The 13106-nt window shown below is 50.4% G+C and overlaps 1 protein-coding gene across 1 annotated transcript in view; it reads left to right on the forward strand.

Annotated features, from left to right (window-relative positions):
- The window catches only part of CORO2A (coronin 2A), a 55253-nt gene that overhangs the window by 26567 nt on the left and 15580 nt on the right, over positions 1-13106 (forward strand). The gene's annotated exons all lie outside the window — the stretch shown is intronic.

Genomic DNA, 13106 nt, shown 5'->3' on the forward strand with positions numbered 1-13106 from the left:
CCAGCCGTGTGACCTTGGCTCAGTCCTAGCACCTGTTGAAGCCTTGGCTTCCTTGAGGAGAATATACCCGTCCTGGGCTTGGTTGCTCCCAGGACCGCCGCTCCCACCCCACCCCCACCATAAAGTAATACTGCCAATTAATTCCCTCCTAAAAGTTAAATATAATTGTTTATATGCTTTGCTGGGCTTAGAGGAGCCAAAGCCACTTCTGCTACACCAGAAAGCAGCAAGCGTTGTTCCAATACCTAACTGAGAGGTGAGCAGGAAGCAGGAGCAGCAGGTGTGTCTGGGGGCAGGCGTGGACGGTACAGGTAGGGCATTGACCGTGGCCGAGACACAGCTGTTCTGGATCTCAAAAATGCCAGAGTCCTCTGGATCAGTATAAGACAGGCCTTTCCTGGACCCATTCCCAAATCCCTGCCTCTGGGGTGAACCCCTGATGGCTGCTGCAAGGCTCCCATAGCCCCCAGCTGGCAGTGCCTCTGGTCAGCTGCAGGAGCAGACATGAGGCCCCTGCAGAGCAGATGCCTTGTAGCTGGGATCCCCTTGGGCTACAATCAAGGGTGTGGGAGTTCACAGAGGGACCCACACAGGTGTCTGCACCTCAGCTGTCCAAAGACCTCATAGGTTAACATCATCATAGTGGCTTGAAATGTTTTGTTCCTAAAAACTTGTTATTTTCAAGAATGATAAAGAGGTAGAGAGAGAGAGGTGGGATGACAGGAAGTAGGGGAGAGGGAGCCAGGATCTTCCATTCGCTGGTTCACCACAGGAGCAGGGGCTGGGCCAGGCTGAAGCCAGGGACTGGAAGTTCTGTCCTGGTCTCCCCCACGGGTGGCAGAGACTCAAGCTCGTGGGCCCTCAAGTCTTCTTAGGTGCATTGGCGGGAGCTGGGTCAGAAGCATGGGGTTCTTGGGACTTGAACCAGCACGCAGACATGGAATGTGGGCACCCCAAGTGACAGCTTACCCCACTGCACCAGGGTGCCTCCTGCCCCCTACGCTAGACTCTGATCTCAGCATCATGGAGTCTGACAGGCATAATGTAAGACAAAGTTCTATCCCCATGCATTTGGGAAACTTGAAAACAACATTGCTAAACAGCTAAAGTCGAAATAAGAGTGAAAATTGAGAAATCCTCTCCCGTGAGACTGATAATGACTAGCCTCATAGGACTCACAGCTTGCAAAGGAAGGGGCCTCCAGGGGAGTGTAGGTCAGGAGACTGTATGCTGCTGGCCAGCCAGTCTCTTCAAGAAGGGAGAAAAAGCCCAGAGGAAACCCCCAGAAAGTTCCAGGAAAAAGATAATAAAAAGCCAAATTCAACAGAGGACAACATAAAGATAACTAGAGAAGATCGAGAAAGCCCAAAGTAGATTCTTTACTTTTATTAATTATTACTATTACAGATTTTATTTATTTGAAAGGCAGAGAGAGATCTTCTATCTGCTGGTTCACCCCAAAATGGCTACAACAGCTGAAGCTGGGCACATCCAGCTCCAAGCTGGAGCCAGAAGCTTCTTCCAGGTTTCCCATGTGGTGCAGGGCCCCAAAGGCTCGGGCCATGTTTTGCTGCTCTCTCAAGTGTTATTAGCAGAGAGCTAGATAGGCAGTGGTACTGCTGGCACTCAAACCAGCGTTGTACAGGAAGGATGCTCTTGTTGCTGACAGCAAATAACTTGTTCCACCACAGGACTCCAAAAATTGGTTCTTAAAAGAGAGGCATACACAGGCCACTGGGGAGACTGGCCAGCAGCAAGGACAAAAGGCCCGGCTAACCTAAGGAATTAAAAAACCACAGAACAACAGTGTCTTAAAATCGAGCAAGAAATGGCCAACGCAATGGCTCAACTGGTTAATCTTCCACCTTCAAGTGCCTACATTCTATATGGGCACCAGTTCATGTCCCGGCTGCTCCACTTTCAATCCAGCTCCCTGCTTGTGGCCGTGGAGAATGACCCAAAGCCTTGGAACCCTGTCCCCACAAGGGAGACCTGGAAGAGGTTCCCAACACATTCAGAAGCACTGAGAATAGGGGAAAGTTCCTTTAAAAATGTAACTTGTCAATACTGATTCTAGTAGAAGTGCACAGCCTGAAACAGCCCTGGAAGAATTTTAAACGTTGAGCAATAAAAATCCCCCTTTGGGGCAGTTGTTTGGCCTGGCAATGAAGACACAGGTTTAGACTCCTGCACAATCCCTGCATTTAAGTCCCACCTCTCACTGCCAGACTCCTGCTAATGTGCAGCCTGAGGGACAGCAGGTTATGGGCCAAGTAATCAGATGCCTGCTACCCTTGCAGGAGGTCTGCATTGAATTTCTGGCTCCTGGCTTGAGCGGGACCCCGTCCCAGCCAATGAAAGCATTTAGGGAGGGAACCAGCAGATGGGAACTCTTTGTCTGCCTCCCTCTCTGTCTCTATCCTGCCTCTTAAAAAAAAAAAAAATCCTCGTAGCAAGTAACATATGAAAAAGGCAAGCTGTGACACGGGAAAGGTTAGTTGTATGATAAGCATGACCAGGGAATTATTTCTTTGGATTCATAATAGAGACCACCACTGGGGCTGATGTTGTAATGCAGGTGGTTATGCCACCTGTGACACTGCCATTACCTGGGCGAGCCTGTGTTTGAGTCCCTACCTCTTCACTTCTAATCCAGCCCCCTGCTACGGCACCTGGGAAGGCAGCAGAAGATGGCCTGAGTGCTTGGGGCCCCTGCCATCCACGTGGGAAACCCGGATGAAATTCCAGCCTTCCACCTGGGCTAGCGCTCATCATGGCAACCATGTGGGAAGTGAACCAGCAGGTGGAAGATCTCTATTTGTGTCTCTCCCTTTCCATGTATCACTTTGCCTTTTGAAGTAAATAAGTCTTTTAGAAACTTAAAACAAAATGGATTCCCGCAGGCCAAAATAAATAAATAAAAACAATAAAAAGCCTGAATGGCACGTTTTAGCAGAGAAATCTCCCAAGACTGGGAAACCTCTGAAAGAATTTCACTCTCATTGGTAAACTACACTGAGCTTCCACTGCACAGGGGCCAGTCCAAGGGCAATTAATGATCACGGGCATCAAGAGCAGGTGGAAGTGTGAATTGGAAAAGAAACTGCCACCTGCTTGTGAACCAGCGCAGACCAGGTCCAGGCAGAAAGTGCAAGACTGGACTTGACAACATGGCTTGTGGTGTTGAAAACCTGGAAAACCTGTATATCCAAGACTGAAATTGCCAGCTCCAGTATCCCCAAGAGGAAAATTGGAAGTGCCCCTGAATCCTCAACTTTCTGCACACCGACATTGCACCTTGGAAAATTCTACACCATGGAACTTTGTCTCATGTATAAAATTATGATTTCTTAAAAGATTTATTTTTGTTTGAAAGGTAGAGTTACAGAGGTCTTCCATCCATTGGTTCACTCCCCAAATGGCTGCAATGACCAGACCTGGGCCAGTTTAAAGCCAGGAACATGGAGCTCCCACTTGGGTGCCGGACCCCAAGCACTTGGGTTATCTTCTGCTCCTCTCCCAGGTACATTAGCAGGGAGCTGGATTGGAAGTGGAGCAGACAGAACAGGAAGCAGTGCTCACTTGATGCCAGCCACCCCATGCATAAAATTATTGACACTGTTATGCAAAATCTGCTTCGGGCTGAGTATATAAGGCGTAGATGAATCACAAGTGAATTCTGTGCTTCGATTTGAGTCCTGTCACCAAGACAGTGCATTACGTATGTGCAGATACTCTTCAGTGGGAGACATTTCTGGTTCCAAGTGCTTTTGAATAAGAGATACTCACCCTGTGTGTCTGTACTATTGAATACCAACAACCACGTGAAGAACAGACATAAACTCCTGGACAAACGTGGCTACATCCTGCTGGCGAGGGACATATGTACAAGCCAGACCCATTACACACTCAGTTGTTCCATTTACCTGAAACGAAAAGCAGGCTATGTTAAACCATCCTTTAACGGATGAACACATGAACACGTAGTAAAAGAAGACGCAGGTTGGGACACTGTGGAAGCCAACAAGTAGGCAGTCCACCTCCTCTCCCACGGGTGGGAGAACCTCTTGATGGGAACGGATCTCAGAAGGAAGTTCCCAGGTGGTTCATGATTTGACCCAGGAAAGTAGCAGTTGGGGGCAGTTATTTCTCAAAAATTCAGCCAACTGAATGCGTCCATCCTCTGTACTCTGTATCCGTCTTGTGTATCATATGCTTATAAAAAAAGACTCAGGGACATGTGATGGCTCAGTGGTTTAATCCTCTCCTTGCAAGCACTGGGATCCCATATGGGTGCTGGTTCATGTCCCGGTACTCCACTTCCTATCCAGCTCCCTGCTTGGGGCCTGGGAAAGCAGTCGAGGATGGCCCAAAGACTTGGGACCCTGCACCCGTGTGGGAGACCCGGAAGAAGTTCCTAGCTCCTGGCTTTGGATCGGCTCAGCTCTGGCTATTGTGGCCACTTGAGGAGTGAACTGGTGGATGGAAGATCTTTCTGTCTTTTCTTCTGTCTCTAAATCTGATCTTCCTTCCCAGTTAAAAAAAAAAAAATATATATATATATATATATAGATAGATAGATAGATCTTTAATAAAAAGAAAAAGGCTCTGCACCCCACCCCAAGATGGTTTTCTAAGCAAGTCTTATAAAACTTTCCAGGGATTTGTGTATCCTTTATAAAATCTTCCAAGGATAGGAAGGAGGGACTACTCTGCTTCACCTTGAGGAGCTCAGGATATGAAGCCGGGGGCGAGTGACAGGACTGGTCAAGCCCTTCACCCCCCTGCATCTTTTTCTTTTTAAAGATTTATTTATTTTTATTGGAAAGGCGGATATACAGAAAGGAGGAGAGACAGAGAGGAAGATCTTCCATCTGATGATTCACTCCCCAAGCGGCCATAACAGCTGGAGCTGAGCCAATCCAAAGCCAGGAGCCAGGAGCTCTTTGAGACCTCCCATGTGGGTGCAGGGTCCCAAGATTTGGGGCCGTCCCCAACTGCTTTCCGAGGCCACAAGCAGAGAGCTGGATGGGAAGCAGGGCTGCCAGGGTTAGAACCGGCACCCAAATGGCATTCCAGCACGTGCAAGGCGAGGACTTTAGCCACTATGCTATTGCGCCGGGCTTATCCCCTGCATCTTTTCTCCATGTGCCTCAGATACAGTCCGGCCTTTGCTTCCCATCCAGCTTCCTGCTAAGACACACTCTGGGAAACACCTCCTGGTGGCCCGAGTACTTGGATCCCTAATGAAATTCCTGCCTCCTGGCTCCAGGCCTGGCCCAGACCAGACTGTTGCCAAACATGTGAGAAGTGGACAAGCAGATGTAACCTATGTGTCTCTCTCTGTGTCTCTTTTTTTTCTGTCTTGCATTAAAAAAAAGGAAATCCCTGAGCCTATAGAACTGTGTCATGGGGGAAAAGTAAAGCAAACACACACACAAGAACAAGGACAAGGAGAAAAATACACATCTTACTCCTAGCGTTAAATGCAAATTACCAGCAAAGAATCTAACTGTGAATTTAAAAAGACATATTCTGTGGGATGTATTCCAGAAACCAACTGTGGTTTCAAATTAGTAAATCAATAAAGGGAAATCATCACATTAACAGGTAACAGGAGATGAAAACCATATTGTCATCTCCATGGACACAGAGGAAGCATTTGTTAGGGCCCCATATCCAGGCAAAGAATCTCCACAGAGCAGGCGTGGAAAGGAGACCACGCCAGCGAACAACCTCGGCAACCCTTAGTTGGAGATCATTTCAACGCTACAGGAAATTGCGCAACTATAGTTGAATGAGCTCCTGATTACGGTTCAGCAGTTTCTAGCGTGTTGCCAGGTCTTACAGTTGTCTGTGTGTGTGTGTGTGTGGTATGTCTAGAACGTTCTCCCTAGGTAACCACAATAGGACCACATCTGGAAACTTCCTGTGCAGACACAATGCTAGTTATAACAAACAGCCCAAATTCAAGTGTACCAGTTGTCCTAAGATTGTGTTGTCTTGGATAACAGGTAGGATTTTGTTAAGATGTATTATTTATTTGAGAGGCAGAGTGCAAAAAGTGGAGAGAGAGATTGAGATCCTTTATCTGCTGGCTCACTCCCCAAATAGCTAAAGCACCCAGGGCTAAGCCAGACTGAAGCCAGGAACCCAGAGCTCCATTTGTGTTTTCCAAATAGGTGACAGGGGCCCCAGCACTGGGATGATCCTCCACTGCCTTTCACAGTGCATTAGCAGGGAGTTAGATTAGACTGGAGTAACCCCGACTCAAACAGGTGCTGCACTATGGGGTGTGAACGGTAGCTTAGCCTTCTGCACGGCTACATTGGCCCCAACAATTGTGTTTTCTGAGCTAGAATCCAAGTCAAACCATGTATTGTAGTCATTCTCTCAAGTCTTCCTCATTTCCTGCTTTTCATGTTGCCAGCAAATAAGGCCTGTTGTTTTGTGGCGCATTTCTAAAGCTGAACGGTTTAGGTTGTCTCCTTGTGTTCAGATTCTTCGGTGTATTTTTGGCGAGAATATTACATAAGTGATGGTATGTCCGTCTCAGTCCATTTCATCTGGGGATCTGATGTCTGTTTGCCCCATTTTTGGTGGTATTACTAATGATGCCTTCTTGCTTTTTTTAAAAATGCCTTCCTTTTGGATATTTTATTTTTTATTATTATTTTATAATGCAGTTCTATGATTTCCCCTTCCCCCTTCTCATCCCCTCTCCCCACTGATTTCCCCCATATTATTACAGTAGTATAGGCCTTCATAAGCAGTCACATGTCCATCATTCTACTATTGAAGTGTATCCTTACATTGTAGGCATGCCTTCTTGCTTTTTTTTTTTAAGATGTGTTTATCTATTTGAAAGGCAGAGTTGCAGAGAGAAGGAGACAGACAGAGAGTTTCCATCCGTTGGTTTACTCCCCAGGTGGTTGCAATGCCCAGAGTTGGGCCAAGATGAAACTGGAAATGTTAAACTCCCTCCAGCTCTTTCCACAAAGGTGGCAGAGTCCCAGTTCTCAGGCCATCCTCACTGTTTCCCAGGCTCATTTGCAGGGAGCTGGGTTGGAAATGGAACAGCCAAGATTCAAACCGGCAGTCTTGGGATGCTTGCATCATAGACAGAGTCTTAACTCACTAAGCCGCACCACCAGTCCTGCCCACATTGGTGTCCATTGGAAAGTGCCAACCTGTTTCCTTAAGGCAGAGTGTTGACGAATGCCTTGGCCATCAGGAATAGCAGGGACTGGCATTCAGTGTAGCGGTTAAGACACCTGCACCTCGCATGGGAGGGCCTGGGCTCGGTGCTCCTGACTTCTGCCTGCTAATCCACACACCTTGGGAGGCAGTCATGAAGGCTCCACTACCTGCTCCCGCCAACCCACCTGAGGGACCTAGATGGAGTTCCCAGTTCCTGGCTTCAGCCTTGCTCAGCCCTGGCTGATGCAGGCATTTGGGGAGTAAGCAGAGAGGAGAACACACTACTCTTTCTCTTTTTCAAACAAATACAAAACAAAATTTTAATGACCTAAATACACGGAAGTATGTACTGTATTCTTGGCGTGGCCCTTTCTTCTCCCTTCCCCAGATTCCCAGGGCCCTGGTTCTCCCAGGACCCATCCCAGAGCAGAGTCCTTTAATCACTCTGACTCAGCCCTGCTAGAACCAGGGGGGTGGGGACAAGTGCAAAGAGAAGCTGCATGTTGTTCTCCCATGGGATGGGCACAAGATGGATTGGCGCTCATATATGTCCACTGCCCAAACCCATCACCTGATAATAGCCATTCATCCCGGGAAGCCAGGAGCACATCAGTGACAGGGCAGTAGGAGGGAAGGGGGCGAGGACACAGGAAGATTGGGCCAAGGGGAATAGCCTGAGCAGGACAGGCCTTGAGGGTCAGGGTGAGCTGTGTTCTATGGAGAACTGGAATGCTCTAAGGCTGGGGAAGGGGCAGTGTGAAATGAGACAGGTTTCGCCATCCAAACTGCACAGCGGTCCACCAGGGCGGTACTTCTGCGTACCAGGTGCTTGCTAGCTGAGCAGGGACCCCCAGGGTTAGTCCCAAAGCCTGCTGCTGCCTTTGGATGGCCCTGTGGTTTTGAGGTAGGGCTTGGTTCATACCAGCCCCCTAGCCACCCTAGCTACCAAGGACCTCCTCCACGGCAGGCCTTGAGGTGCCAGGGACCATGTGAGTGTGAATGTGGGCGGGGCCAGGTACCTCACCGTGGAAAGGCCACCCTGCCCTGTGTTGGCGGTGTCAGGTATCCCCAAGGGAAGTGTAGCAGGGTGTGTGTGTGCTGGGGATGGGAGAGGTGTTCCTCCCTTATTGCATTTGGTGGCCGGAAAGTGCTGAGAACCCAGTGAGGTTTGCAAACTGTGCCCTGTAGCCTTGGCAACCCAGGTCCGTGCCCTAGGGACCCGGGACAAGGTGGCAGCAGGAAGGGCAGGGAAAAGAGGTCTGCCCTGAGTGGCTGTCAGAGACAGGGCTGGATCCAGGGGCACTGAGCCTGGCGTGTGGCTCCACCACCCCCACTGTTCTGCTGTAGAATGCGGACTTTGATGTGGGGCGTGAGAGGACAGAACCCTAGGAGTGGGCCCTGGAATATTGCTGGGTGTGGATGGGGCTCCCACAGGGACCAGGGCCCGAACACATTGACCTCTGGATGCCTGGTAGTGGGGGGTACATGTCTCCCTGTACTCTCAGCAGCCACACCAATTCATCAGGCTGTACCACTCCCTGCTCCAACAAGACACCCAGTTGCCCCTGGAGGAGGCTGTCCCAGCCAGTCGTGAAGCTGTCCCCAGCCCAGGCCTGCTGTCTTTACTGACTTTTCCTCTGGACCTTGGGACAGGGACTTCCTGTTCCAAGGCGCTCTCTCTCTCTCTCTCTCTCTCTCTCTCTCTCTCCAGTCTGGCCAACAGCATTGGCAACAAATACTTGACTTCCAGCCTCTAAGGAGCTGGAAGTGGGGAGTCGGGGTAGGGGGAAGACAGGAGGGGCTTTGGGGTCCATTCTGGTCTTGGGACCAGAGCATCTCCTTGGGATTGTTGAGTGCTGCAGGTGCAGTAAAGTCCCCATTCCCAGAGATGATGAATCAGGCTGCCACGGAACCACACTCGGGTTCGGGGTCCATAGGAAACCCTGCCCACTCTCCTCTGAGCTCTCCTGGGAGACACTTCCTGAGCGGTATCTCCAAGACCAGAGAGGCACTCCTCTGCTCCCTTCCCACTGCCCTCAATCCTCCCTAGGCACCCTCTGGCCCTGAATCTCCCATTCTCTGCCTCCTTTACAATCTGGTAGTGGCTCCTCTGTCCTTCTTCCCATGTCTTTCCTGGACCCAGCCATGAGCCCTGGCCGGCTGTCATGGGCTCCCTGCCTGGCCTCTTGTCCCCAACCTTCCTTCCTCACTGACTGCCTGTGACCCTGCCTTTCTGATTCAGTGCCTGCCCTCCACCTGGCCTGATCAAAGTCTTTATCTTGCAGATGTAATTTATGGTCCTGCTTCTCCAAGAAGCCAGATGGGACTCCTCCCCAATGTCTCTAAGCCCCGAGTACGTCCACTTCCCGGCTTGTGCACCACACAGGCAGGGCCAACAGAGTGGAGACCTGGAGGGTCTCATTTCTGTCCCCACCTGCACTTGGCATGTGGCCAGGCACAAAAGTAGAGAAGACAGCAGGAGGCTGAGCAGGCAGTGGGTGGGCCCTTCTGGCCCTGCAGTGTGTTGTTTGAAAGGGTCAGCCTCTCTGATGCCCCAGCTGCTGTGAGCATTGATGGGAACTCTTGCTGGGCATGGTGGAGGGACAGATGCAGTGTGGGAAGTATCTGGCCCTGTGCCTGGCACATGATGACTTCCCTGACACTGTTCCTGACAGGTGTGAGAACAGGGCCGGGTCAGGGCTATGGCATCCTTGTGTTCCCAGGGGAGCTCCCCTACAACACCTGATTGCCATGGTGAGGCAGGTGATGACAGCACACACACACACACACACACACGATCCTGTGCAGAAGCCTGGCCTTATGCCATGCCTCTGAGACACACTAAGTGGCTGGCTTGGCCGTCTTGAGCAATTGTGATAAGGCGGGAGGGATTGATGCTGGCCGCGGCCCTGGAACTCACCAGGCCCCCTGCTGCCATCTTAAGTCCTACCCATACACACGCACACACACTGTGAGTGAGCACCTGCCACTATGGCCATTTTGCAGATGGGCAGAGCTGAGGTGTAGAAAGCCGAGGTTTCCTCCCTGGCGTTGCACAGTCAGAAGTGAGGTAGCAGAACTCCAGCCCCTGAAAATCATGTTCTGCCTGGCCACCTGTCCTCCCAGACGCTGGGAGGATCCCTGGAGGCCGTGGCTGCATCGACTGACCTCAGTGTGGGACTAGGCTCCTATGAGTGATGAAGGTTATGACAGGACCTTGTAGCCTCTTCCATCCTGGCCCTGGCCAGTCTCCCTGGCCCCAACATCCAGTCTTCACCATCTACCCCAGAGACATGGAGGGTGTGCCCTTCCAGTCTGAACAGCCTAGCCCCTGCGCCCATACAAGGGCTCTATGCAGCGCATGAGGGGAGCAGGTGGACAGCCCCTGATAGAAAGCTTTCAGTGGCATCAGCCTCTCAAGGAGTGCTGGCCTCATGTGTGCAGGTGGGAGGAGGGGCCTGAGTATAGCTGGGCCAGTGCTGACGGGCTTTTAGCCGCTCAGCCAGAGCCCAGCAGACTGGCTGGCTGGTGCCAGGTGGTCTCGGGGGAGGCCTGGCCATCTGGTGTCCCCCAGGCTGTCTGGGACCAGGAGGAGCTCTGGCCCCAAGTCTGTGGCCGCAGCTCAGCAGGAGACTGGAGGTCTGGGTCTGACTGGGTACCCCCACCCTGCCTGGGCAGTTGGCCTCTTGCCAGTTCCTCTTGGGTACAGAAACTAGAGCATGGCTCTGGCCCTGAGAAGCTGTTGATAGTCATTAGCAAAAGACTCAGACCTGCTCATGCCCTTTGACCCTAGAAATGATCCAAGAGAAGGGCAAGGTTGTGTGCAGGAAGGGGGCCAGGATGCTGACCCAGCAAGGGCTGGCACGCCCTCAGAGCACAGCAGGGAAACAACAGCTTCACACTGCCCAAGCCAAAGGTCTGGAACTGTTCCATGTTGCCCAGTGACCTCGGGCATGTCCCTCCTCCAGTCTAGACGTCCCCCTGTCTAGGGTCAAGAGGGAGTACTGTGACCCATTAGGGATGCCTGCCACAGGAATAGGAGGAAAGAGCTCGGCTGTGAACTTGTCATTCCTGGTCTCTAGGGATTCTGCAAGAACAGATTTTTGTCTGATGCTACAAGTTCTCATCTTTCTAAAACAAAATCAGTAGTTTTTAATTTTTTTTTAAGGTTTGTGTTATTTGTAAGTCAGAATTATAGGGAGAGAGGAAGAGATAGAAATCTTCCATCCACTGGTCCACTCCTCAGAATGCTAGAGGTAACGCCGATTGGATCTAGAAGCCAAGAGCTTCTTTCAGATCTGCCACGTGGGTGGCAGGGGACCAAGCATCATCTGCTGCTTTCCCCAGGCCAGAGAGCTGGGATGGAAGCAGAGAATGTGTGGTTCATGCTGGTACCCCCATGGGATGTCGATGTGGCATGTGGCAGCTTTACCGGCTTATGCCACAGTACTGGCTACAGTAGTTAGATTTCTAAATGTATTTTTCTATTGCAAAATTTGCCCAGTTTTTTTTTTAATGGTAAAATTCATCTGTTCCATGACCTAGAAATCACCACAATTAACCTCTTGGTGGATTTCCTTCCAGTTTCTCTGTGTTAACATACAGACACGGGCATGAGTACTTGTAGCAGCAGCCACTGTTGCCGAGCACAGTGCTGTATGGATTTTCACAGACAATATCTCATTTAACCCTGACAATGATCCTTCAAGAAGAAACCATTATTTTACAGAGATAAAGAGGTTTGCAAAATTGGAGTCAGGTACACAGCATGCTGTAATTTTTTTGAAAAGATTTGCTTATTTCTGTATTTGAAAAGCTTATTTATATATTTGCTTATTTATGTATTTGGACGATCTCTCCCCAAATGACTGCAATGACCAGAGCTGAGCTGATCCAAAGCCAAGAGCCAGGAGCTTCTTCCAGGTCTTCCATATGGCTACAGGGCCCAAGTACTCAGACCATCTTCTGCTACTATTTCAGGCTGTTAGCAGGGAGATGTATCCAAAATGAGCAGCTGGGACTTTTTCTTTCTTACTTTCGTTTTAAATATTTACTTATTTATTTGAAAGGCAAAGTTACAGAGAGAGAGGTATTATTTTACATCTGCTGGCTCACTCCCAGATGACCATAACAGTCAGGGCTGAAGTCAGAAGCCAGGAGCTCCATCTGGGTCTCCCACATGGATGCAGAGGCCCAAGAACTGGGACCATCTTCAACTGCCTTCACAGGCACATTAGCAGGAAGCTGGATCAGAGGTGGAGCAGGCGGGATTGCAACCAGCACTGCTATAGGATGCTGGCATTGCAGATATGAGTAGCTTAACCCACTGCCCCACAATGCCCTGAGATGTTAGCTTTTGAAAGCTCACTCCACGATCAGTGTGGGTGAGGTCCATGACTAGGGTGCTAGTCCCCAGGAGACCTTGGCTTTGCAATCTAGCCCACTGGAGGGGGCAGGGAGTGGGCGCCTCTCCTTGTATTAGGCCTGGGTTTTGCAGCAGGGGCACAAGCGAGCTGTTTGAAAGAAGTGGAACTTGGGCCCTTGCACCTCCCTAGCAAATAACACAAGTCCAAATGCTCTCCTCTCTCACTCTCTCTAAGTGCCTCTGTGCAGGTATGATGTTTGCTCTGAAGCATAAAATGTTAGGTGACACTCCTGTCAGTCCTTTACCCCCAAGGGCTGAAGGGTTCCTGGAAATGGGATTAATCCGTTACATAATCCAGACATGCTGTCAGTTTCAGTGAAGTCCCGCCTACGGCCTGCAGCGACACTCTCATTCTGCCGGCCATGCACGTGCACACTGGTTACAGGATGGATGGGCGGGGAGACTGTTCTCCCCAGGGGAGAGCGAGTTGGCAGGGTATTTCCACAGGAAAAACTGGGACCAAGCCGCCTGATACACACCA

The sequence above is a fragment of the Ochotona curzoniae genome, unplaced genomic scaffold (genome assembly GCF_017591425.1).
Source record: "Ochotona curzoniae isolate NIBS_2020 unplaced genomic scaffold, NIBS_Ocur_1.0 scaffold_3208, whole genome shotgun sequence".
Classification (NCBI taxonomy): Eukaryota; Metazoa; Chordata; class Mammalia; order Lagomorpha; family Ochotonidae; genus Ochotona; species Ochotona curzoniae.